Raw genomic sequence first — 5,761 nt, 5'->3', positions numbered from 1 at the left:
ACTATAAATGCTTAAGGGACTAATACTCTCTGACAAAACATTTTCTTTTGTTTTTACGCTTAAGCAGCGTTACGTTTAACTTAAATTGTTGGTTCATTTAAGTATAAATACATGCATACAACAAATTATTTTCATGATTATAACTATACAAAAAGTATTTAGACATGTTGGAAACTACGATTAAGACTCGATATATGTAATCAGATTTGGGACAAATATAGCATGATCAACTATATTTGTCTGAGATCGGACCAATATATATCGAGGATTGCTCGTAGTAAGCAACAAGTCAAAACTTACCAAAACATCACAAGAATCAAACACAAGAATTTAAATACTATAGGAGTATTTATTACTTAGGATAGCTTAACATACCTGTTTAGTCTTACATGTTCCAACTTTATTTCAATTCTTATAACCCTATTTTCGTACAGTCAAATGGCTGGATTTCACCACCCTGGTGACCCCTACTACCCCAACCAAGGAAATGGGGGATGGATCGAAGATGATCCCGAGGAGGACGAAGAACCCATAGAATTGGATGATGACTCCGGTACCGACTCAGAGCCGGAAGTGATCAATCCACCTCCCGCACAACCTCCCGTCTTCGTCAGGAACTTTCAAGGACCGACTTCCGTCTGGGGAAGTCACCTCCACCATTGGAGCCAACAACAAAACCTACGCCCTCCCTACGGCATGTGTCGAGACTTCTACGATGTCCGAGGCGGAGGTTCGGCTGATCGGGCACTCCCAGTAATGGTTGGCAAACTAGCCAATCAGTTCTACCAATCCGGAGTTCAAGCTAGCCGGATTCGGGATGTCAACGTAGAAGTGCAGGTTCACACTTCTGACATCCGTAGGCTGGACAGAATTTAGGACAACACCCAACTCCAAACCGAGGCATTCCAAGCGCAAATGATTGCAGCCCTAGCCGAATTGAGGGAACAACAAGCCGCTTCTGATAGGCGTCTAATGGAATCGAAGCAATCGGATGCGGAGTCAAGCTCCAAGCGCAACCTACGTCGCAAGTAGTGCTTGCCAAAAGCTCAAATTTTGTTATAATTTAGGACCTCGGCTAAAAGTTTTTAATTTTTCTTAAACTTTGTAACCGGAGACCCTTATAGGGGTCAAATTTTCGTGATCATTGTATCAACTATTATATTAATATAAGTGGCACTATTATTAATACGTGGAGTATTTCATTCAATCCTTAAAAAGTTATGGAAAAACAAAATACTTGTTTCATATTTTCCGTCGTACAAATAACTTTCATTTTTCTATTTTGAGACTCGTACTATCATCTGTTGTTGGGATATAGCAATATAGTTCATGAGACACATTCAGTTTCTATGCTATGGAATTCTTATCTTTATCTTTTCAACCTATAGTTGAAGGATGCCTCCGCGTAGGAACCCAAGGCGAAACAACGGTGGGGAAGCACCTCTACCACCACCACCTCCACCTCCTCAATTTGATGTTGTCATGTTCCAAGCAGCAGTCACCGCAGCGGTAGCAGCTGCCATGTCACAGATCAATAACTCAAGTACTACTGGCTCGGGAACTAGCACACACCTATCCAACCATGGCGAGAGTCATGGGCAACCCCGAGAATGCACCTGTAAGGACTTTACTAATGCCAAACCCCGGATGTTTTATGGAACTGGTGGCGTGATGGCTCTGAGGCAGTGGATCGAAAGGACAGAATCAGTCTATGAAATCTGCTCCTGTCCCGAGCACAGCAACGTCAAGTTTGCAACCTTCACCCTTATTGATAGAGCTTTAGCTTAGTGGAATGGCCACGTTAAGGTACTTACCCTGATAGTGGCAAACTCCATAAGCTGGGAGAGCTTAAAAGTCATGCTGATGAGAGAATACTGTCCACGAGGAGAGATTCAAAAATGAGCACGAACTCTGGACTCTTGGAATGGTTGGTACCGATATCGCAACTTATACCAACAGATTCGGCGATCTGGCAATCCTCTGTCCAGATATGATTGCTCCTGAGAGCAAGAAAATAGAGAGATACATTTGGGGACTGTCGCCCCAAATTAGGTCAAGCGTGTTAGCTTCAAAACCTGACACTTTTGAAAGTGCCAAGGAACTGGCACAATCACTTGTTGACTACGGAGGTCATCAGAACTCAACGGTTGCTACACCAGAACCACAAAAGGGAAACAACAACAACAACAATAACAAGAAGAGGGTATGGAATAAAGGGAAGGGAGGGTCTTCCCAAGAATCCGCGAAGAAACAACTGGTCTCAGTGAATGCGGCCAATGTACCTACTACAGTTCCTACAAATACCTACCCAACAAGGCCTTACATTGGTAACCTCCCAAAGTGCGCCAAATGCACTTACCACCATCATGGACCTTGTCAAGAAATGCAGTGCGCCAACTGCAATAGAAAGGGGCACACTGTCCGTTTCTGCAAGGCGCCCTCAAAGCCGATCACTCAAGTTCCCAATGTGGGTGTAGGCCAGACTTGCTACGGTTGTGGCGAGACGGGCCACTACAAGAGGAACTGCCCAAAGGCAGCAGGCACCGGCAGTGTGGGACGAGTTTTGGCTATAGGCCACGATGAAGCCGTAGCTGATCCGACTGTAGTTGCTGGTACGTTCCTTCTAGATAGTTCATATGCATGCATATTATTCGATAGTGGAGCGGAAAGAAGCTTCGTGAGTCAAAACTTTATTCACTTACTTAAACATCAACCTAGCAAGTTAGAAAAATCATTCACTGTAGAGATGGCCAATGGAAAAATGGAAAACACTAACTGCATATACATGGACTGTACGTTAACTTTAGACGGTCATTCTTTCCCAATCAACCTCATGCCGGTCCAAATTAAAAGTTTCGACGTCATAGTCGGCATGGATTGGTTTTGTCTTTTTCGCGCCAACATCCTGTTCTTTGAAAAAGCAGTTCGTCTTAGCCTTCCTAACGACGAAACATTAGTGATTTACGGCGACAAATCAAGTAAAAACCTTCGTATCATTTCGTGCATCCAAGCTCGAAAGTGTTTACGGAAGGATTGTCGAGCATTCCTAGCACACATCGTCGATACGAGTCAGGAACTGAAGGACATTAAGAACATTCCAGAAGTATGTGACTTTCCCGATATCTTTCCAGAAGAACTACCGGGATTACCACCACAACGCCAAGTCGAGTTTAGAATCGACTTAGTTCTAGGGGCTACCCCAGTAGCAAAATCGCCTTATCGCCTAGCACCAGCAGAGATGCAAGAACTTTCCAGTCAGCTTAACGAACTCCTTCAAAAAGGATTCATTAGACCAAGTTTCTCACCTTGGGGAGCACCGGTCCTATTTGTAAAGAAGAAAGATGGATCGTTCCGCATGTGCATCGATTATAGAGAACTGAACAAGCTTACTGTCAAAAATCGCTATCCTCTACCCCGTATTGACGACCTATTTGATCAACTTTAAGGAGCAAACTACTTCTCGAAGATAGATCTACGATCCGGATATCACCAATTACGAGTGCTAGAAGGGATATTCCCAAGACAACATTCCGAACTCGTTATGGACACTACGAATTTGTAGTGATGCCGTTCGGATTAACCAACGCACCAGCAGTATTTATGGACCTAATGAATAGGGTGTGCCATCCTTACTTGGATCATTTCGTCATCGTCTTTATCGATGATATACTTATCTACTCCCGAAGTAAGGAAGAGCATAGTCAGCACCTACGAAAAGTCTTAGAAACATTGCGATCGGAGAAGCTCTATGCGAAGTTCTCTAAATGCGAGTTTTGGATTCGAAGAGTCGAATTTTTGGGCCATGTTGTTAGCGAGAAGGGGATACACGTGGACCCCTCCAAAATTAAGGCCATTGAGAACTGGTTGGCACCAAAGACACCTACAGAGATTCGTCAATTTCTAGGTCTCGCCGGCTACTATTGCAGATTCATAAAGAACTTCTCTAGCATTGCGAAACCTCTTACTACATTAACCCAGAAAGGCGTGGCCTTTGACTGGGAAGCGAAACAAGAGAAGGCGTTCCAAACGTTGAAACAGGCCTTGTGGACCGCACCGATACTATCCCTCCCCGTAGGGATAGAAGATTTCGTAGTGTATTGCGATGCATCAAACCAAGGACTTGGTTGTGTTCTTATGCAGAGAGGGAAGGTGATTGCTTATGCATCCCGACAGCTTAAGACACACGAAGTGAACTATACGACCCCCGATCTTGAGTTAAGAGCAGTGGTATGTGCTCTGAAGATCTGGAGACACGACTTATACGGAACAAAGAGTACTATTTTCACCGATCACAAGAGCCTTCAACACATTTTTTATCAGAAGGAACTCAACATGTGACAACGACGATGGGTTGAGTTACTCAATGACTACGAATGTGAAATTCGTTATCATCCTGGCAAGGCCAACGTGGTAGCTGACGCCCTCAGCCAAAAAGAATACACTGGACGGAGAGTCAAATCTCTGACTATGACTATCCATTCCCACTTATCCACGCAAATTAAGGAGGCTCAACTGGAAGCTTTGCAACCTGAAAATGTGGCAAGTGAATCCCTGAGAGGAATGGAAAAGAATCTAGAAATCAAGGGTGGCGGAGCATATTATCTCATGGATCGAATCTGGACGCTGAAACATGGTGGTTTCAGAGACGTAGTCATGACCGAAGCACACAACACGAGATATTCCGTTCACCCAGGTTTAGATAAAATGTATCTGGATCTTAAGAAACTGTACTGGTGGCCTAACATGAAAGCATAAATTGCTACCTTCGTAAGTAAATGCCTTACTTGCGCTAAAGTTAAGGTCGAGTATCAGAAACCGTCAGGATTACTACAACAACCGGAGATACCAGAATGGAAATGGGAGCGGATTACTATGGACTTCATAACCAAGTTGCCCAAGACGGCGAGTGGACTCGATACCATATGAGTCATCGTCGACAGATTGACTAAATCCGTATATTTCCTACCAATCAAGGAGACTGACAAGATGGCAAAGCTTACTAGAACTTACATAAGGGAAATAGTGCAACTGCATGGTGTTCCGATATCCATTATCTCCGATAGAGATAGTAGATTCACTTCAAGATTCTGGCTGTCACTACAAAGTTCCCTGGGGACTAGGCTAGACATGAGTACCGCCTACCACCCACAAACGGACGGGCAAAGTGAGAGAACGATACAAACTTTGGAAGATATGCTGAGAGCCTGTGTGATTGACTTTGGAAAGGCATGGGATATCCATTTACCCCTTGTCGAATTTTCAAACAACAATAGTTATCATACAAGCATAAAGGCTGCTCCGTTTCAAGCCCTCTATGGTCGAAAGTACAAATCCCCTCTGTTGCTGGACTGAAGTTGGCGATACCCAGTTAGCTAGAGGACGAGTTCTTGAAAGCACTCTCACCGGTCCGGAAATCATACAGGAAACGACAGAGAATATCGTTCAAATTCGAGAGCGATTGAAAGCCTCCAGAGACCGACAGAAAAGCTATGCTGACCAAAGGAGGAAACCTTTGGAATTCCAGGTAGGAGACCATGTTTTATTGAAGGTCTCACCGTGGAAGGGTTTAATACGCTTTGGGAAGCGTGGGAAACTAAATCCAAGATACGTAGGGCCTTTCGAGATTCTTGCTAGAATCGGCCCTGTGGCTTACAAACTTAACCTACCGCGTGAACTTAGTAACATACATCCAACCTTCCATGTCTCGAACTTGAAAAAGTGTCTGTCCGATGAGACTCTTGTTATTCCACTCGACGAGATC

This window comes from Lactuca serriola, chromosome 8 (genome assembly GCF_051521515.1).
Source record: "Lactuca serriola cultivar US96UC23 chromosome 8, Lser_US96UC23_V15, whole genome shotgun sequence".
NCBI lineage: Eukaryota > Viridiplantae > Streptophyta > Magnoliopsida > Asterales > Asteraceae > Lactuca > Lactuca serriola.
This window is presented reverse-complemented; position numbering follows the sequence as displayed.